This window comes from Nannospalax galili, unplaced genomic scaffold (assembly GCF_000622305.1).
Source record: "Nannospalax galili isolate Female #2095 unplaced genomic scaffold, S.galili_v1.0 scaffold925, whole genome shotgun sequence".
Classification (NCBI taxonomy): Eukaryota; Metazoa; Chordata; class Mammalia; order Rodentia; family Spalacidae; genus Nannospalax; species Nannospalax galili.
Genome location: NW_008353878.1, coordinates 750,285 through 773,187, shown reverse-complemented (window position 1 = coordinate 773,187; position 22,903 = coordinate 750,285).

Genomic DNA, 22,903 nt, shown 5'->3' with positions numbered 1-22,903 from the left:
CAGGACAAAGCATATGGGTTCCAGTGGAGGGGGGGATTATGGGAAGGTGCTGTTGGGGGCAGGATTATAAAAATGATTCAGATTGTTTGAGATATTCTGTATGAAATACAATAAAATTTAATAAAAACAAATTTTAAAAAGATTTTTTTAAATTATGAGGTGATTCTGGTGCTTTCTCACTAGCATTGGAGTTCTTGATTATAAAAGATTCTAGAAGTTCTATCCATGTCCCCAATACCCACTTCTAGTGCTGCCCAGAAATAGCTTGTAGTAGTATGATTGTTAATCTTCACTATCAACTTGCTTAAATATAGAACCCTCTAGAACACACCTCTGGGCATGTCTATAAGAGCAGTTCCAGAAAGGAGAGAATTATTAGCCTGAACTGTAGGTGGCATAGACCTGTGGGATGAAGACTGTCACCCGAGTTCTCTTAAGGGCCCTTGCTCCTGGCACTATTAGACAAACCATATAACACATCTTTATCTAAATTTTTCATAGTTTACATCCTGAGTAGGGGAACTAGAGTAACTTACAAAGGCAAACACCCGGTGCCCACTCACAGCACCCCATTCCACTCTGTGGCCCAGCAGCCCATCATCCCTGCCCACAGTCTCCATTGGCTTTCGCCCATGACTCGTGGGCCCACAGTCTCACCCCAGGTCAGTAAATGACCCTTCTCACATCCACACAGGTGAGACACCAGGGAAATTTTTTCCAGTGCTGCCACTTCTGTCCAAGATGGCCCCAATGCTCCTCCCTCCACAGCTAAGTCTCCACAGCCAATTCTCCACAGCAAGCCCCACCCCTCGGAGGAAAAAGTACCCCTTGGGACACACTCCACCCCTTCCTCTGGCTCTTACAACCTTCCCACCAATCTTCTGCTAAGGTCCCTGAGCCTTGGAGGGGGTGACAGAAGTAGGGTGATCTCTCTTGTATCGTGGTGAGATAGTAACTTCTTGGGCCTCCCCATTACTCATCTACAAGCCGTGGCCATTGATCCATCTCAGTGGTGTTTCTTCTACTATAAAGACAAATGGAAGGAAGTAGACACATCTAAACAAACATGAATGTAAATACAAATTCCTGGAAGATATCTCAGTAGGTGTACTACATTCATTAAACAGTATACTTGTAATGGATTCCCCACTAGGGCCTGTAGCCTTTCTCAACATAGGGGGTTGGCCTGGTCTAGAGCATCAGATGTGTGTTCTACCCCTAGGAGCAGGCCGTATCCAATTAGAATTTTTTCAGGTGTACATATGTTAGTTGAGCCATTTTTACACTTGCAGGCATTGCTTGGCATGTCCATAATGTGCAGTGCAGCACGGAGGGTCCATTGTTGAGTTGAATCATAGGAGCTCCTTTTTCCCCAACCAACTGCATAGCACCAGTGGCATGGAGTTTTTTGGCTTAGTCTCAGCTCCATCTCTTCTTCTCCTCCCTCTTCTTCTCCCATGCTCACATCATGCAGTGTCTTCAGCAACATAGCCTTACTGACCTTTCTAGTGTACAACTGACATTAGTGGCAATAGCCTTGGTGAATTTGAGGACCTCTAGGATCTCTCTCTGACCAACAGCTCATAGGGGGGCAACCCACCCTTAGTACTGTAGATTTTCTTAACAGTTGTATAGTTTGGGAGCCTCTGTTTTTATCTTACCTGACCATAAAACTCCCAAGAATCTTACAGCTATAGCCAGGCTTTCCATAAGGGGGCAACCCACCCCTGGTACTGTAGATTTTCTTAATAGTTGTATAGCTTGGGAGTCTCTGTCCTCATCTTACCAAACCTACATAAAACTCCCAAGAATCTTACAGCTATAGCCAGGCTTTCCTTCTTCAGGTATCTTTCAAATGGGTTTCACATCTATAAAACACTCAAAGGAAGGTTAATAGCATATATTAAATCAATCATAGATAAGGTCTAACACAGCATGGAAAGGTTTTGCCCATTCCTATTAACTGTTTTCTCCATAGATCCTTGTTAGGCACCATAGCATGGGTATGAGGCATTAATTTGGTTAGCTCTTTACTATCTTTAGTTATCCCTTTGGAGTCATTTCACACTTGGGGAATTTTACATGGAGTCTCTGTATTCTTTTATTCTTGATACACTTACAGGTGTTGGCTCCAGTTGCCTGACCCTGCACTAGGCTAAGGAGGCAGGGGGTTTCTCCTGTCCCCACTGCATATGTTGGTTCTCTGAGTCAGGCAAGCCCTGGGTCTGCCTCCTGACTGTAGCCATATCTGTCATCTCTCCATTGGCCACACCTGGCTGCTGGGGGAGGACTTGGTGGGAAAAACTGCCTCCACCCCTAGTATAGCCTTTATCAGAAGAGAAATGCACCTTATTTAATCTTTAGGTATTCTTAACCACCCCTGGGACAGTTTTTATCCTTTGAATGCCTTTTGTAAACTGTTGTTCTGGTTTTAAAGCCTTCCAGAAACTCTTTAGTACCGAATTTTGTTTTCTATCAATTATTTGGGGGGGGGGGGAATTTGGGCTCAACCTAAGTCTTGCCACATTTATCTTTGAGTAACCCAAATGGACCATTTCTTCTGTCTTGTCTTTTTTATATCTCTTGTAGAGTATTCTGCTGTTCTACAGACATGTTTTACATGCTGGTCAGAATCATTTAGATCTGCTAAAGCCTCTCTCACTTTACAGAGATCCTGTCCCATTAAAGGGCTTAGCAAAACCATTAAAGCTCCATACCATTCTTAAGGTCCCAGTTGAATTAAGCTTTCCTTAATATCTCTGGTGAATACAGTCTTATCTGGTCCAGTGAACTTAGTATCATATATTGCTTTTCTCATACCTAGTTCTCTCAGTAATGCCTGTCCCTCCTTTATAGTCCTCCAGCCTCTGTTAGTTATGGGAGTTCCCCTTGGTGATGACCATGTATCTTTAATGCCTTCCACCAGCCATCCCATTAAGGACTGTTCACCTTTGCATTGGCCTAGGCTGAACAACTTATATCATAAGGAAGGATGGGTGGTTATATAACTCAGCTGTGAAAATTCTGAAGGACTTAGACTGACTTTATTTGCTCCCATGTCCCATACCCTCAGGAGCCACGTGGTAAGGGCTCTTTGATTGCTTTCTTGTAAATTTTTCCTAGTTTTAATAGTTCCAGTGTGGAGTGTTTCTTATCTACAGTACTGTTATCTTTTTATTTATTTTTTTTCTTTTTGTATCTAAGGTTGAATCTGAGGGGCAGCTTTAGCTACTTTTATTTTTAGGTCGTTTCCTTTTTCGTTATTATCTGTGTTTTTTCAAGAGTCCTTGGACTGTACCCAGGTTAAAATGTCCCTTTTTTCCCTCTCTCAAGCTCTGCAATTGGATATGCCCGTACCTCCCTAGGCTTTTCAGCTTCCCCTGACTTGGGCACATCTTTTATTATGCAAAGTGGCCATGGCCCCTCTCTGGGTTCTCCTCTTGAGTCCAAGGTCTGTGACAGTTTTTCTAGCCATTCTATAACCTTTAACAAATCTTCATATACCTGCAATTGGGCTGTTTCCCCACATTTACAACACAGCTGTGACCCACGCTTCTGAGCGGCTGGCTCCTTTTTAGTTACATATTTTATAATCCATTGTAAGATCTACATCAGCACTGCCATTAGCTCCCTTGCTTTTCCCAAACTCCCACAGTTTGTCTTTTCCAGAACCATCATCCTGCCATCTGCACCAGTTTGTTGCCCAAGTTCTCTTAGAGTCCCTTGCTCTTGGCACTATTAGACAAACCACATAACACATCTTTATCTGAATTTTTCATAGTTTATATCCTGGGTAGGGGAACTAGAGTAACCTACAAATGTTGTCCCGCTCCGCTCTGTGGCTCAGCAGCCTGCCATTCCAGATCACTTCTGCTCCCCACCCACAGTCTCCATTAGCTTTCACCCATGACTTATAGGCCTACTCTTGCCCCAGGTGGGTAAATGCCCCCTCTGATGTCCATGCAGGCAAGATGTCTGGGCCATTTTTTTCCATCACCTCCACTTCTGTCCAAGATGACCCTATCTGTCCTCCTTCTGCAGCTAACTCTATGCTGCCAATTCTCCACAGCAGGCCCTGCCCCTCAGAGGAAAAAGTACCCCTCTAGACACACACACACACACACACACACACACACACACACACACAAAAAAGACTGAATTAAAAGGGGAAAAAGAGGAAGCTAAAGGAGGGGCAGTATTGATCTGTCTCTGGCTCCTGTCAGTGATGTGAGCAAGCAGCCTCAGGCTCCTGAATGTTGTAGTGGCTTAAAATGTACTCTTCCAGATTAATTCCCTGGTTCTCTTTAAACTCAGCCTCCCACAAGGTCTTGACTAGACAAAATGAGGGCAAGTTCTTTGCCACAATATGCAAGAGCTCTAGTTCAATTACCAATACAGCCATCCCCATCTTCAGGTCAGGAGCAGTCTTTACAATCCACACAGAATTTTAGACTTCTGAGCTCCCACCAGAATCAGCTAAACTCTGCTTTCAACATTCTAAGACATCTGTAGCCCATATCACCAAACCTTTCTACATTCTACCCACAAACACGTTCTGATTTCTTCTGAGCCACATCATCAGGAACAGTCACATAAAGTTTTCCATTGTTTTGACAAATACCAATGAAGAACAAGGTAAAAGAGGGGAGGTCTTGTTTAAGATCATGATTTTAGAAGTTTCGGATCCTAAAAGGCTAGCACCATTCTTTCAGAGCCACGGCGAGGCTGAAATCATGGCGAAGAAGGCTTAGTAGAGGAGAGCACCTCACCCATGATGCTCACAAAGCAGAACAACAAGAAGGAGCCAGGGATTAGATGCATCTGTCTTTCCAGGGAAAGCCCTCAAGTGACTTACTTCTTCCAAATAACCTAAGTTTTTCTGTCCAAAATAAACTCTAATTTCTGACACCTAATTTCTGACATTTTCCAGTAATGGCCTCACATGATGAATCCAACAGTCAATTAAGCCATTAATGAAATGAATCAGATCTCCCATGATCCAGTCACTTCCTGAAAGGTCATGCATATGTGATCCAATCATTTCCAGTTCTTTAACCTGTGAGACTTCGGGATGATTTAATATCCAGACCATAATACAGTTTATTTTCTAAGGAAACAATCATTTGATTTTATGATTAGAATTTTAAACTTTTGTTTAAAAAATAATGGGAATGAGCTAAGTAAATAATTCGTGACTCTAAGGGTTAGTGGGAACTCACACTGGCAGAGCACAGGAAGAATGTGTGTGTGTGTGTGTGTGTGTGTGTGTGTGTGTGTGTGTGGTGTGTTCTTTTCACTAACTCCAGAAAAGGAATTTCTGTCACCTGTCACCTGCCTCCCTAGAAATGTAATTAGACAATGGGTAGAAAATTAGGCAACTCCTTGAAAAAAAACTACATTATAATTATGCATAGTTAATACAATAAAAATAATTTATAATCATTTAACTTAGCATTGTTAATGATTTGTACATATTCTTAAACATTCCTAGCCTTATCACAAAATGCATAATATTAAATGAAGGAAGTCAGCTATGGATACAGAAACATGAAATTCTTAATTCCAATTTGCAAGGAGCTTTTAGTTATGTATATTTAGTCTAAATTTATCTTAAAATAATGCAAGCTATTTTAGAAAACAAAGTAAAGCAGCACCAAATACATTTTTTAAGTTTATTATTATTTTTATTTATTTATTTATTTTTATACCCACTTCCCAGATAGCACCCTCCCATAGTCTGATATCCCTGCTACTGTCTGCTGTGTTGTTGGCACCCCAGCCCTTCCCCACCACTTTCCCTTCTGGTGAATCTAGTCAGCCTATCTAGAGAGCTTTGTTTTAGGAGGGTCAGCTGTTCCTCATCTAGCGGTAATCAGTTGTCAATATCCCTTTGGATAAGATTGGGGTCTGCTGTTGATTTTCCCAGTTCTATGCTGGGTTACTCTCTGGGAATCCCTTTGGCCACCATGGCCAACAACTCAAAAGAAGGTATCGCCTGTCTGGCATTGTTGCTTGTTATGTAGCCTTTAGCTGTGTAGCATATGGATACCAAATACATTTTTTTAAAACACTGTATTGGTTACTTTTCTGTTGCCATGATAAAACACAATAACCAGGGCAACTTATAGAAGGAAGAACTTATTTGGCTTATGACTCTAGAGGGATAAGAGTCCATCATGGCAGGGAGGCATGGCAGAAGGCAGCTGGAGCAGAAAGCTGAGTGCTCACTTCTTCAAGCACACAGAGGAAGACGAGAGAAAGACTAAAGTGGCATGAGGCCATATACTCTCAAAGACTGCCCCCAGTAACGTGCTTTCTCCATGGCCACCCCTCCCAAAGGTTCCATGATCCTCCACAAACAGCACCATCCTCTGGGGACCCAGTGCAAAAATACTTGAAGCTTATGGGAGACATTTTTATTCAAACCACAAATGTTAATTTATTAACATGTTTTCTTCTTTTATTAATACACTAATAGCATCATGTATTTGTTGGGATAATGCTTAAAAATTATTGAGAACCTCAAAACCATTTCATTTACATGAGATATATATATATATATATCAATTGAAATTGAACTTATTTAAAACTATAGCAAATATAGCACAATCTACATAAACAATACATTTTTCAGAGTAACATTCAAAGCATAAAAATAATCAATTGGGGCTGGAGAGATGGCTCAGCAGTTAAGAACACTAGCTGTTCTTGCAGAAGACCCGGGCTCAAATCCCAGCACCCACATGGCAGCTAACAACTGTCTGTAATTCCAGATCCAGGGGATCTGACAGCCTCTTCTGTCCTCTGCAGTCATTGCACAGCATGGGTGCACTTACATACATGCTGGTAATACACTCATACACATATAATTAAAAAATAATAAATAAAATATTTTTAAAATAATTGATGTGATATCCTTTTATATTTTTACAAATCCACTTCACGTCTAGGTCACTAGAAAACAAGTAAAAAAGCATGTTTAATTTTCCAATTATTATGTGGTAAAAGCAAATACAACCTCTAGCAAACTCGTGAATGTATGAGAATGGAAATAGTGACTTGCCTTAGCACTTTTCCTAGTTACTTTTCTTGACAATGTGATAAACTATCTTTATAAAAGGAATTTAAGAGAGAACAGGTTTATTTTGACTCACAGTTCAAGAATATAGTCCATCATCGTGAGAAAAGCCTGGCAGCGGGAGCTTGAGGCACCTGGTCATGTTGCATCACAGTCAGGTGGAGAGTAACACATGCTAGCGCTCAGCTCCCTTTCTCCTTTTTATTCATCAGACTGTTGGGGTGGGTCTTCCCACTTAACCCAATCTAGAGTAGCACTTACCCAAAAGCTCACATCTACATGAGTCTAGATCCTGTCAAGTTGGCAATCAATATTAACCATCACTGTACTATTACAAAATATAATTTGTTACAAAAGCAATGGTGACTGAAGAATTGCCTCAAAGGACCTTGGGATTCCCAAAGGTCTCTGGGACACACATTGAAAACTGCCACTGTAGTGAAATAACCAGCAAAGTAAAGACATGAATTCTACAAAACTCTTTGTCCCTTAAAGCAAGTCACTTATTTTAATAAAAAAAATATTTTGGTTAGCATGCAAAATAATGGATTTCATTATGTCATTTTATAACCTGTATATATTTGTACCTTGCTCATACTTACAATCCCTGCTACCATCCCCCATCCCTGATTGCTCCTCCTCTCACTTGGTCCCCTTCCTCCCAACAGAGCCCCTCTTCTGCCTTCAAGTCATAGATATAGAAAGAGATAGATACAGACACAGATAAATCTAGTTTCTGCATATGAGAGACATTCCATCTTGTCTTCCCTTGAACCCATTACCCTCTGTGGTTCCTCCTCCCTTTAGACCCCTTATTCCCCACTCACAGTCCGATCTACTTTCACATCATGTAAATATTTCAGTCTAGATTCTGATCAAGCACTGTGGCACATACCTGTCATCCAAGCATTTGGGAGGTGAAACAAGAGGATCAGGGCTTCAAAGTTATCTTGGAGACACAATAAGCTTGAGGACCACCTGGGCTACATGAGACACTATCTCAAAACATAAACAAACAAACAAATAAATGAATAAATAAGTAAATAAATAAATAATAAATAAATAAAAATCAAGGTTCTGTATATAAAAAATGTAATATTAGTCATTCTTAGTACAGCTTATTTCTCTTAATATGATGATCTCTAGTTCTATTTTCCTGAAAATGAAAATTTCATTCTCTTTTATGGCTGCAGTACACTAGATTTTCAAGATATCGGCTTTCTTATGTACAAAATGACATTTGGGGTAAGATTGGCTCTCAGGCTCCTTCTGACTCGAATAGCCTGTGAGTCTATGGAATATTTTTCAAAGGAGGCCATCCACTGTCCTCTGTATGCATTGATGCTGCCTCTGGTATTCCAATCTTTATTCCCCTTCATGCCTGTGCTTACATTGTTGTACAGTCGTTCACCTTATGCATTTAAATGCAGCTAAGCATCTAGAGTGACTGGCTCAGATGATGTTTGTAACACTTCTATTACATAGTCCTTAGAAAAACAGAAAAATAAATGGCATTCCATGCAACATGGAACCTTAAAAAAGAAAAGATTCTGGTGGAAAACTAGTGAATCCAAAGTTCTCTAAGTAATACATTGCTTTTAGATTCCTTTGAATTTTGACAGATGTTCTATGGTTAAGTAAGGTTAACACAAGAGGACACTTGGAGAAAAGTAGACAGGAACACTTTAGATGATGTTGACAACTCCTTTCTGAGTCTGTATTTTTGTTACTCTGTGGGTTATGAATTTTTTTGAAAGAGGGGCTCATTTAGCTCAGGTTAGGCTCAAACTCACTATGTAGCTGAGGCTGGCTCGTCCCTCCTGCACCCACCTCTCAAATGTAAAGATCACATGCATGTACCTCAAGTGATAACTCTTTTGTAAGGTCAAAATTATCTCACAAATAAACAAATCGGAATGTAAAGGAACAAGATAGAGTTCTTGGTACTGTGATATCATCCTGACTGAGATCACCAGGGGGTGGTGTATCAGTTACTTTTCTCATTGCTATGACAAAAATAGCTCACAAAAGCATCTAGAGGAAGGGTTTATTTGGGCTCACAATTTGAAGTTACAGTATGTCATAGTGGAGAAAGCATGTACCAGGAGCAGGAAATAACTAGTCATTTTGCATTCATAATCAAGAATCAGAGAGATGGGCCAGCAGGAAAGCTCAGCAGATAAAGGTGCTTGCCACCAAGCCTGACAAACTAAGTTGAGCAGGACACACATGGTGGAAAGAGAACCAACCCCTGCTACTTGTCCTGTCCTCCACACATATGCTATGGCATGCAGACATACACACACACACACACACACACACACACACACACACACATACAGAGAGAGAGAGAGAGAGAGAGAGGCAAAATAAGTATATATGTATTTTTTAATCTCTTTAAATTTTTTAAAAAGCAGAGTGATAAATGTTCTTGCTTTCTTTTTTAAATATTTTATTTATTCTTTTTATTTTATGGATATGAGTGTACTACCTGCACATGTGTGTGTAAGTGCACCCATGCAATGCCCATGGAGGTCAGAAGAGGGTGTTGGATCCCCTGGAACTGGAGTTACAGGCAGTTGTTAGGCACCATGTGGATGCTGGGGATTGAACCTGGGTCTTCTGCAAAAACAGTTAGTACTTTTAACCACTGAGCCATCTCTCCAGGCCTGAATGTTCCACTTTCTAACTTTCTCCTTTTTATTCAGTCCAGGACCACAGCCCAAGGAATGGTGCCACCCACAATTATGGTGGATCTTTCTGCCTCAATTACCCCAATCTAAGTGATCCCTCAGAGGCATGCCCAGGGGCTAACTTAATCTAGACAATCCCTCACAGGTGTTCCCAGAGGCTTGTCCCCTAAGTAACTCTAGATCCTGTCAAGTTGACAATATTAACCACCACAGATGTGGTGGATGGAGGTGCCCTTCAAACTCTTCCACCACAGCTTCCTACTCTCCAGGCCTTTACTTTTGCCTAGTCTTTTTGGTTCTGGGAACCAAATCCAGAGCTTTGCACACGCTTAATACTGAGTTATTTTCCCAACACAGCATAATCATTTTTCAAGAAACCAAAAGAGAAAGGAAATAGCCCCAGATAACTCAGAATATGGGGAAAGATTCCATATAGGAATCTAATTTAAATTAAAAAAAGAAACTGAGTTATTCCTTTATTTTCTATCTATGTGTATTAAAGTTACAAACAGTTTTATACTTTATTAATTAAACTAGATTCAAATTCTGCATAAGCATTAAATTAAGGGGGCTAGGGAGATGGCTCAGTCAGGAAAGTGCTTGCCAGGCAGACATGAGGACCCCAGTTTGATCTCTATCAGGCACATAAAAATCTGGATGTTAATGTTCTGTGCTTGTAAACACATTGAAGGTGAGGCAGAGACAGAAAGATCCCTGGAGCTCACTGGCCATCCAGTCTATCCTAATTGGTGAGTACCAAGTCTCAGTGAGAGATTCTGTCTCAAAAAAAGGATAAATCCCACCTGACTACACCCAAGGCTGACTTTTGGCCTTCACAAGCACGTGCAGCCACATGCACGCACACACACACACACACACACACACACACACACACACACACATACACACCAAAAAGAAAATGATAAATTAATCACACCAACTGGATGATATATTCCTATTGTATATAATTTACTCATATTCCTCCTTTTTAAGATCCTAGTTTTTAGTTTATGTATCTGAGTGTTTTGTGAGCATATATGTATGAATGTGCACCATGTGTGTGCCTGGTGCCTGGGGAGACCAGAAGAAGGCACTAGATCCCCTGGAACCAGAGTCACTGATGGTTGTGAGCTTCCATATAGGTGCTGGGAACTGAGCCGAGGCCTTCCGCAAAAGCAGCAAGTGCCCTTAACTGCTGAGCCATCTCTTCAGCCCCTCATAGCCACTTCTTATAGTGTGTATATTGATTTTTTTATTATTTCACTTTGCTTTATTTGTCTTTTATTTCACATGCTGCCTAGCATCTAAACCCTTTCCATGTGAGGGCATGAGCCTATGTATTCTGTTGTTGCTTTGCAGTTTCTGCTTCATTGCTTCCACGGCCCTTACTATTTTCTAAGAGCCTCAAATATCTCAGTGTTTTAGACCTTGGTAGCACACCACATAAAGTGAAGTATGTTTGTCTGGCCTTCTGGTCTCTTCATCTGCTACATTTCTCCCCCAAGGCAATCAATATAAACTAGAATTTCTTATCCCTATTGTGGGTCATTGAAACTACTCTAATACGAACTGAAGTACTCTAAGGTAAACTGCACTAATGTTCCCTAACCTTTCTGTCTTGGGTCTGTCCATAAAGAAACCTTCTGACCTACCTTGCATGGGTATAGATCGTAACACACCCCCATTGAGATGAGGTCCTCTCTCATACCTAGGGGAAAGGAATGCTGCACAGAGAGGCCCAGAAGAATCTAAACAGACAAACCTTTCTAGGGTTCCTCATCCAGCCTATTAGCATTAGATCATAGCCTGTGCCCAGTCACATTTCACCAAAAGGCCGGTGTTTGAGGAGTTTTCAAATAGCTGCTGATGAAGGTTTGTGGAGGGGGTATGGCCCAAAGCTCTGCTCTCCTCACTCCATGCACATCCTGCATATTTCTTTACATTCTCTCCTTTGTGTTAGCCTTTATGATATAAGCAGCAAATGTGTTTTCCCAAATTCTTTGACCTGTTTGAACAAAGAAATCAAACCTGAAGAGGGGTTTGTGGGAACCCCCAAGTGGAAGCACAGGTAAAATGACCTGGAGTTTTCAATTGTGTCTTAAGATGGGGAGGGAGGGGAACAATCTTGTGGAATGAGCCTCAGTCTCTGCCATCTGATGCTGTCTCTAAGTAAATAGCACCCAAATTGAATTAGAAGATACCCAACATGTTCCCCGTGGAACTGACTGCTTGGCCTGTGAGGAAAAAACAACCACATATCTGATAAGATCTGCAATCAGAAGGGATCTATGTTATGAGAACATATCAAAAAACAACATATGGGGCTGTAGAGATGACTCTACAGTTAAAAGCACTGACTGCTCTTGCAGAGGACCGAGGTTCAGTTCCCAGCATCCACATGGCAGCTAACAACCATCCTTAACTCCTGTTCCAGGGTATCTGATACCCTCTTCTGACCTCTGTGGAAACTGCACGACATGGGAGCACTTAAATACATGCAGGCAATACACACATACATATAAAATAAGAATAATAAATAAAAGTTTTTTTTGTTTGTTTTTTTGGTCTTTGTGAGACAGGATCTCCCTGTGGCTCCAGTTGTCCTGGAACTCACTATGTAGACCAGGCTGGCCTTATAAGTTTGTGTTTATTTTTTCAGTATCTTCAAAGGGTGAAACCTTATTTCGAAAGCCTTAATAGAAGTCACCGAGTTATTCTCCCAACAGAAGCTGACACGGAGAGACTTGAAGGTATCTAACACCTGCTCATTTTGTCATCAGCCTGTGTCCTCCACTCCAACTACACAGAGCAGCCAGGATTATAAGTCAAAGCTACTAATGCAACGGGGAGGAATGCTGATGGTTTCATTCTGGATTGTTGCCAATAGAAGTGGTCATGGTAGGGCCTAGTGTCCCATGGATTGTGTCAGTATCAGGTAACATCAGCCGGTGCTCAATGGTGGGGGCATTTTATGTGGCTACTTGTATACAATGCATTTAGCTATAGCTCAGTATCTTATCCATTTCTAAGTTCCCTCACAGCTCTGAAAGCTATCCAATGCCTATACAGAAAGTTTATTTGGGGCTGGAGAGATGGCTCAGGAGTTAAAAGCACTGGCTGTTCTGGAAGAGGACCTGGGTTTTATTCCAAAAGCCACATAAAATAAAAATAGTTATAAAAAACTTTATTATTTTTATTTTGTGTGTACGCATGTATTGCCTGCATGTATGTAAGTATACCTGTGTCATGCAATGCCCATGGAGGACAGAAGAGGCTGTTGGATCCCCTGGAACTGGAGTTATGGACAGTTGTTAGCCACCATGTGGATGCTGGGATTCAAACCCAGATCTTTTGCAAGAAGAGGCAGTGTTCTTAACCATTGAGCCATCTCTCCAGCCCATAATGAAGTATTTTTTTATTTTACTTATTATTTTTATTTTATGTGTATGTGTGTATTGCCTGCATGTAGATAAGTGCATTTGTGTCATGCACTGCCCACATTGGTCAGAAGAAGCTATTTGGAGGACAGAAGAGGCTGTTGGATCCCCTGGAACTGGAGTTATGGACAGTTGTTAGCCACCATGTGGATGCTTGGGATTCAAACCCAGATCTTTTGCAAGAAGAGGCAGTGTTCTTAACCACTGAGCCATCTCTCCAGCCCATAATGAAGTATTTTTTTATTTTACTTATTATTTTTATTTTATGTGTATGTGTGTATTGCCTGCATGTAGATAAGTGCATTTGTGTCATGCACTGCCCACATTGGTCAGAAGAAGCTATTGGATCCCCTGAGACTGGAGTTACAGACAGTTTTTAGCCACCATGTGAGTGCTGGGATTCAAATCTGGGTCTTCTGCAAGAACAACCAGTGTTCTTTACCACTGAACCATCTCTCCAGCCCATAATAAAGTATTTTTAAAACAGAGAGATTGTTTAAATGAATCAGATGTGGCTTCTGACACCAAGAACTCCAAACAGTGAACCATCTATCCAACTATGAAATTTACTCCATCTGGAGAACTTAAAACTGTATTGACCTATTAACATATAGACAATTTTAAATAATTAAAAGAGGGCTTGAAATAGTCATAACATATTTTTGTAGGTTAATAAACACAATATACATAGCAAACTGTATACAGAATACAGGCACAGTTTCTATTTAAAGAAGACATGTTGCATCCATTCAGTTAACAAACTGAACTTGAGTGCCAGTGATCCAGTACCACCAAATAGAACATTTCTCAATGGTTTCATTATGTTATGGTCCATGAAATCTAATTAAAAGCCTTGAGGTTTAATCCATGTTGGCAAGCTAGACAATCAATTGGCTTCTTAAAACATTACTTGAAAAATAAGATTTATTACTGCCCATCTTTTACATAGTTGAGAACCACACTTTCAGACCTCACAATAGACACCCAACTTCTGACCAGTCCTATATCAGCCTGATCATATCAACCAATACTGACCCATCATTCAGCACCCTTCTTTCTCATAGTGATATGCCTTGGCTCATTAGCATGTTGTAGTTAATATCTTTTCTCCTACATGTTCTTGGGTTTATTCAACATGCTTTTAAAGTTTTTCCTAATTCAATCAAAATATTTCTTACTCTCAAATTTATTTGAGACATTCAGAGTCACATCTTACTTTTGATAACAAGCCTTTTTGTATTTATTTGTTTATTTGTTTGGGGATGCAATCGCTACAGGGCATGTGTGGGTGTCAGAGGACAACTTGCAAAAGTTAATTCTCTTTTTCCATCATGCAGGTCCTGGGAATAGAGCTCAGGCTGCCAGTTTGGTAACAGATGTCTTTATAGGCTGAGCAATCGCACTGGCCCCAACAAGATTTGTTTAATATGTAAAAGTTCAGTGGCTATGATGTAACTTAGCTGATATGCTTGCCTAGCATGCATGAAATTTCAGTTCCCAGTACCCCATAAAACTTGGAGTGGTAATACATGCCTATAACATTGTACTTGGAAGGTGGAAGCAAGAGGATCAGAAGTTCAAGGTTATCCTCAGCTACACAATAAGTCTGAGACCAACTTGGCCTATATGAGACTCTGTCTCAAAAAAAATTTTTTTTAAGTTTTTTGTTCTTATTTTGTTTTAAAGTACGGCTGGAGAGATGACTCTGCAGTTAAGAGGGCATGCTCTTGCAGAGGACAGACAGGAGTCTGATTTCTAGTACCCACATCAGGCAGCTCACAACTGCCTGTAATTCCAGCTCCATCAGATCTGACACCTTCTTGTGGCCTCATGGCATACACACACACACACACACAAACATAAATAAAAATTAATCTTTTTTTAAGCTTCAAACTTCTTACACTTTAATTAAAACAATCACTTGCCTATTCATAGCATAGCTAGAAAATAATTTGAACAGTGCTAGGATTTCATGCCAATAAAATGGTTGGAAAAAAGTCTATAAGTTAGCTCATTATGTAGGCTTGGGCAATTTTTTAATTAACTCCTATTCACATGTTACCCCACATCTCCATAAAAGATTAGGCATTTAGTTGCTCACATATTTTTTTCTAGCTATTTTCATCAGTATGAGATACGATCCAGCATTCAAGAGTTCATATCACTTTGAATTCTGTTTATGAAACAGAAAAGTCAAATTATAACTTGAATAAATGTGTATGTCAAAAAGAAATTACCCAGCTCACACTTCCCCAGTTTGCAAATGAGCCAGTCCTCCCCACTCTCAGCTGCTTCTCTCTGTCCCCATGGGATCTGCAATGGAAGCCTCGGCTCTCATGGATGCCCCTGAGTGGGATGGTCAGGAGAGGGTAGCAGCCAAGAGGAGCAACCAAGTCTCCCAGGAGAGGGAGGGCTCTTCTGCAAAGTGCCAACAGTTAGCTGTTCTGGGAGGAAGAGCCTAAAGCCACATTCCCAAGCTCTCTATGCTCTGGTTATTCACTCACTGTAGGAATGACTTACAGTATGGACAGAATCTAAACTAATGACTTGTACTTAACTTTGCATCAAAAACCTACTCTTTATAATGTAAACGAGCTCACTGAACCATGGACTCCTTTTATGATCTGGGCACCTGACATAAATCCCTCAGGACATTACTTTGCCCTCCACCCAAGACAGTGAATGAATGTGGGTGTGCTTGTCTAACTTATCAAAGAGCCATCAGTGTGGTATTCTCATTGAAAACACTGAGAATAATTGAGAAGTCTGTTTGATATTGTGTGTGTGATGTTTTAGGGCTAGGGATCAAAGGGCATGGTTTTCCAATGGGGGTGATTCTTAGCTTCAACTTCCTCAGATGATGATGGAGATACTGTTTGAATAAAGTATGAGGGAAGCCTCACGACAGCACAGTCAATGCTCAGTTTGGGTCCACTCTTAGCCTTAAAACTAAAACCTAAGAAACAGGCTATTTATTCAGGTACAACTCTAACGTGACTTAGAAATGTCAAAACTCACACACTAATGTAGATACTTCTGAGAGAGAATTTGCCAATGTAATTAAAAACCCCTGATTTTAAAATATGGATATTACCCTATGGACCCTAACCCAACTTCAGCAGCCATTTGAAAGCAGTGTTTCATCTGTCTAGCAGCAGGCGGGAAGCTCAGAAAGACTGAAGGCATCAGAAGAAACAGGTCCTGCCTAAAGTCAGAGGAAGACACAGGAGAAGAAAGGGGAGCAGCTACTAGAAGTCAGGACACCCCCCATGTGACCACCCAAGGAAACAGGGACTTGTTTTTCTAAAGAATGCCATGTTTGCCCTAAAACCTGGAAGAGTCTGGAAGCACACTTGTTCCCAAAGCCTCCATAGTATAGGCCATTCAAAACTCAAAACTTTAATTTTGTCCCTAAAAGAAGAGAACCCAGTCAAAGCTAGACAGACTTCTCAGTTATGGAATTCTTTTATTTTTATGTGACTTAATTTTTTTATTATGTGTGTGTGTGTGTGTGTGTGTGTGTGTGTGTGTGTACATAATGTGTATGGGAGCCTGAGTATCACTGCGTATGTGGAGGTCAGAGAATACATTTATAAAATTGGTTCACTCTTTTCACCTTTAAATGGGTTCCCAGGATCAAACTCAGGTCATCAGGCCTGTGAAACAAAATTTCTACCCACTGAGCCATTTGCCAGCCCTCAGTTATAAAATTATGAGATAATAAATTGACATAGATAATTCTCCAAGTTACTGGTGATTTCTTATTCCACAGTAGAAAACAAATATAATTGCAAAGGAGCACAAATGTCAAAGTGGCTTGAACATCTCAACAGCAAAGCTAAAATCTGTAAGAAAATGGAACAGTTGTTATAACCCTAAAGGAAAGTAATGCCAAGCCTAAAACAATCTCCTTCAAACATCAAGTGTAAGGATGTGCTGAGATTCCACAGATCCAGTCTCCTGTTGGGCTGGAATTAGTCACATGGCCACTCAACTGCAAAGTAGTTGTTAGGGTTTGGATCTACAGCAACCCCCTCCCAATGCAACAGAGCCTCATGGTTTTTCAAGCCCTCTGGAATTACAGGGACTGAGTTAATGAGCACCCTAACTGCCTGCAGATAAGATAAACAGACTCTCTGCACCTATGACCCAAGACCTGATCTCTGCAAGAGCCATCTCAGCACAGCCTGTTTCCTCTTTGATAATCTTAGAAGATAAACAGGCCCCTCTACCCCAGACCCACTGATGTAGGAACTGTCTCAGCACAAGCTATTTCCCCCTGATAAGTTTCACACTGTATAGACCCCTTATCCCGTGACCCAGATCCTGGCTGATGGAAGGGGAATGAAGGGGGAACTTTGACAGAGGCTGTCCTCTCCTGATAAGCCCTAGACTCTCTCCCTCACCTAATTTATTTTAAGAAATATCTTCCTGTCTTCCACATCCCTCCAAACCCCCTATAAAAGCCCCTAGCCAACAGCCTGTAAACTGTCAGCTCCTCTATCCTGAACTGGGGACTGTCCCTTGCATTTTCTCTGCCAATAAACTCTATCCCGCAAGAGTTCTTCTCTGGGTCTTGGTGCTTTCTCCTGATTTTGCCTTAATTTACCTATCAGTAATAATTGTCTTTGCTATGTCCAGCCATATGCCTTGCTAGAAATCACGGGCTCTATAATTAAGTAAGTAGCAAAGAAGATTGACTAACAACTTCAGGCCCAGTAACTTTAACTGAATAGCTTTCCCCAATGAATGAAATGCTATCCTTTCCACAAACTAAATTTACAAATGAAACTGTTTCTGGAATCCATATTCCATTTCTTAAATCTTTGTTAATTCTTAAATCAAACTTGTTGATTTTTTTTTATGTGCATGAGTGTTATATACTGCAAGTATGTAAATGAACCTATGTGTGCAGTGTCCATGGAGTTCAGAAGAGGGAGGTAGATCCTCTGGATCTAGAGTTACAGATGGCTGTTTGTCACCATGTGGGTGCTAGGAACTAAACCTGAGTCCACTGTAAGAGCAGCCAGTGATCTTATCTGCTGAGTCATCTCTCCAGCCCCCAAACTAGTTGGTTCTTAAAATATATGTATGTAAATGAACCTATGTGTGCAGTGTCCATGGAGTTCAGAAGAGGGAGGTAGATCCTCTGGATCTAGAGTTACAGATGGCTGTTTGTCACCATGTGGGTGCTAGGAACTAAACCTGAGTCCACTGTAAGAGCAGCCAGTGATCTTATCTGCTGAGTCATCTCTCCAGCCCCCAAACTAGTTGGTTCTTAAAATATATCACCATGTGGGTGCTAGGAACTAAACCTGAGTCCACTGTAAGAGCAGCCAGTGATCTTATCTGCTGAGTCATCTCTCCAGCCCCCAAACTAGTTACAGATGGCTGTTTGTCACCATGTGGGTGCTAGGAACTAAACCTGAGTCCACTGTAAGAGCAGCCAGTGATCTTATCTGCTGAGTCATCTCTCCAGCCCCCAAACTAGTTCACTTATGATTAAGTGCACTGATATATATGAGAAAAACATGAGACATTGAATTTTTTTTCTTTTTTGGTCTTTTTGAGACAGGGTCTCTTTGTAGCCCCAGCTGGCTTGGAACTCACTATTGAGACCAGGCTGGCCTCGAACGCACAGAGATCCACCTGCGCTGGGATTAAAGGCATGCACCACGTGCCTGAGACACTGAATTTTTTGAATACTCATTTAGAAATTGTGTGAAAGTACTTGTATTAGTCAGGGTTCTCCAAAGAAACAGAACCAGTAGAATGAATATATATGTATAGAGATTTATCAGCCTGTGATGTAACCCTGAACCCAAAACAAAGCTCCTAACATGTTTGCAATTTCTGGGCAACAGGGATACTAGGTGAATCTTTCGTCCTTATATTTGGTCTTAGACACCAGCTACAATTTCCTAGTTGATAGAATGTGCCTTTCCTACTGAGGTGATAAGGCAGCTGGTCACTGGAAAGACCAAGTCATGGCAACAGGTTCAGAACTCTCAGCCCCAACTCCTCCAACAGTAGAGAGAAACTGCAAATTGAGTTAATAACTTAACATGTCTACTGGATGAAACCTCAATAAAATATCCCTGACCTTTAAGTTTGGAAACTTTCTGGGATGCTTAGCACACAAAGATTCTAGAAGGGTGGTGCATGCCAGTTAGAACACAGAGACTCTACAACCCTTCTCTGTAATTTACCTTATGCACCTGGCTGCTCATCTGTCTCCTCTGCTACATCCTTAGTAATAAACAACAAAAGCCTATGTAGAATGTGTTCCCAAGATCTAAGAGCCTTTCTGGCAAATCATTGAACCCCAGGGTATAGATAGCATCAGATGTGTGCAGAGAAAAGACTTTAACATCTGGAGCCGAAGTGAGGAATCTGGCGTCAGGAATCTGAGTGCAGAGAAGAAAAGGCCATTTACAGAACCAATCTGCTCACACTATGCCTTTCAAACCCTCTTGAAGAATTTTTTCCTGTTTTCCTTTGTACATGAATTTCGAAGCATCTTTAAAACAACAAAACAATGTTGTCACTTTGAATTTCCATCAATTTGTAGAATACTTGGGGGAAATTGACTTCTTTACAATTTATAGTGTTGTATCATGATGTAGTTCTTCATTGATTTGAATTATCAGTGCTCTGTAGTAAAGTTGAATGGTTTTAGTTGTTGACCAGACATAAAATTTTAAAGTCATTTCTGAGGCCAGTGAGATAGCTCAGCAGGGCTTGTCATGCAACCCCATGGATGATCTGAGTTCAGTCCCCATGTATAAAAGCCTGTGGCTCCTGTCTGTAATCCCAGCCACATCATTTCGATGGTGATATGAGACAGACAGGAAAATCATCCAGAAGCAGCAACAGAAATAAGAGGCACTGCTTCAAAACAAGGAGAAAGGAGAGAACCACATCCCCAAAAAAGTTATCCTCTGACCTCTACACATATACCTTGGTACCCAGATGCACACACACACACACACACACACACACACACACACACAAACAATAAATAAATACAAATAAGTCTTACGCTAGGAGTGGTAGAGTATGCATGCCTTTAGTCCCAGCACTCAGGAAGCAGAGGCACTTGGATCTCTGTGAGATTGAGGCCAGCCTGATGTACGTAAAGAGTTCCAGGCCAGCTGGGGCTATAGGGAGACCCTGTCTCTAAAAAACAAATTAATAATAATAAATACTTTTATTATTAATATTTTATTCATTTATTTTTATTTTATGTATATGAGTGTATTGCCAGCACATGTGTAAGTATACCTGTGTCTTGCAATGCCCAAGGAGATCAGAAGAGGGAGTTGGATCCCCAGGAACTGGAATTAGGAGAGTTATTAGCCACCATGTAGGTGCTGGGAATCAAACCCAGGTCCTCTGCAAGAGCAGCCAGTGCTCTTAAGTACTGAGCCATCTCTCTAGTCCCCTAATAATAAATCTTAAAGTCATTCCTTTTCCTGCATGAGTTTCTTTTCTACCCAATCATCTTTCCATAGTTCACTCAATACTTCATTCATTTCTCCTGGATGGATTTTTCCAATGAGATAGAAAGTCTAGCTGATGTTGCACAGGGTTTATGAAAGTAACTGAGATCGTTGATGCTAAAGACCTTTGGGAATTTGGAACGTTACTAAGTAAAGTTCTGTTCTTCTGTTGAATTAGTCACTCACTGAAAAGTGCAAGCTGTGTGACTGTGTCTCTGTGCCTTTCAATATGCATTAAGACTCTGAAAAGCTTGCTGAGTCATATGTCACAGAGCACAGCCCATTAGTCAGGAATGACTTGTACTGAGATAGTCCTGATAGGAGAAGACCGTTAACTGTGTGGATGAGAAACTGAGCCTGCCTCTAGCTCTTGACACTTCTAGAAACTGAAGCAGCATCTCTTTTCTTCAGGCACCAAAAATAAAAAAAAAAATCATTTATTACTTATGCTAAAAGATAATAAATGACTCAGGCATTCAATATGAGGCAAGAGCTAAGGAATATAGTTAAACTCGAAGGTGACAATTCAGGAGGACAATAAACTGGAAAAACTGATCACAAGAGGCAGAACACAATCACCCAGATGTAAATAAGGAAACATCTATACAGCATTCTGATTTTTATTTTGATTCTTTTTATTAAAAGAAAAATCTAGAACATAATGATGTCTATGAAGTACGACCAGGTATTGTAGGAGACAGAAAAAAACAAATACAGTTCTACTTTAGGTGGAGCAGAGGAGGCCTCCTGTGTCAGTTGCCTTAACTAAGGTGAGGAGTGGACTACACTAGAAGCATAGATTTTGTTTTTTCTTTTTGTTTTTTTTTTTTAAGCAGAATAAAGACTTTCAAAGAGTACGAAGTTAAGGCAAAGCTCTTTGGGAGCGTTGTTAGCGTTGGTATGCAGCCGTGAAACAGGTGGTGTTTGTTCAAGGCGAAGGTAGAAGGCCAGACAAGAGCAAAGCTCATGCGCACTGAGCAAACACACGTGCTCCACCCCAAGGTGCGTGAAGGAAGACAGAGCAGGAGTGATTCCTAAAAACTCAATTACACGTCATGAAAGCCTTGAAATGGTCGGTTGTTACTGGACTAAACAAGATGTTTAACTTAAATCACAGTTACGCTTAGGATTCATTGAGGCAGGTACCCCATTGGAATGTGCAGAGGGCGTATTAAGGCAGAGACTGGAGACTGGGGCCGGATTACAGAGTGGTTACAGTGTGCAGTAGAGCATGGTGGAGGAGGAATACGACCCACAAAACTCTAAAGAGGACACCAGATTTGCAGGGTGCAGACTACCTTTTCTTCCTTCCTTCCCTCCTTCTCTCCCTCCCTCCCTCCCTTCCTTTCTCGTGTGTCTATATGATTCGTGTGTGTAGTGGTGGGGGACGGGGGATACAAGCGCCACGGGATGTGCACGGAGGTCAAAGGACAACTTTCAAGAGGCGTTTTCTTCCTTCCTCCTTGGGTTCCAGGACTCAAACTCCGGTTGTCAGGCTTGTACAGCAAGCTTTTACCGGCACAGCAGCTTTTACCTGCTGGGCCATCTTGTCCACCCTAGACTCACATTCTATTGGTCATTCAATCCAACACTAATTGACGTGTTCCTGTAAAGTAATTTCAAATCAGTAAAGGTAAAAGAATGACGCAGGAGGTCCTGCCCTAACCATGAGTCCTGGACTGTCTAGAGGCCCACTTCAGGAAAGTCAGAGAGCTCCGAAGTCTGAGAGGCATGCCACAACTCGGAGGGTCTCTACCACAGGCTCAGTGCAGAGTGGCTCTGGAGTCTGAGTGACGTCAGGCCAAGCACCAGCAAGAAAGAACCTGGGTCTGGCAAGAGAAAGGCTTAGATGTGGTGAATTTCGTTCTCTGGTTTCTCCAGGCCGACATCAGAGCACTGGATATCAGAGCACTGGGCTGGCAGAATGCTTACTCAACTCTTGACAATCCACTTCAGAACTCAGACAGGTGTTGTTGGGGGTGCATTGTAGTCATCTTTGTAGAATAAAAGGTTATTTCTGTCATTTTCGGCTATCTGAGGCCTACCCAAAGATTTAGAGTAGAATATCTTTAAAGTTATTCACTAGACAAGTGAAAGTAGAAAAAAGATTGAGTGCCTAATCTATAAATTAATTAAAGGGATAGCAAAAGTGAATAAACTCTAGAGTGAAGAGAACAGATTTACAAGGTTATT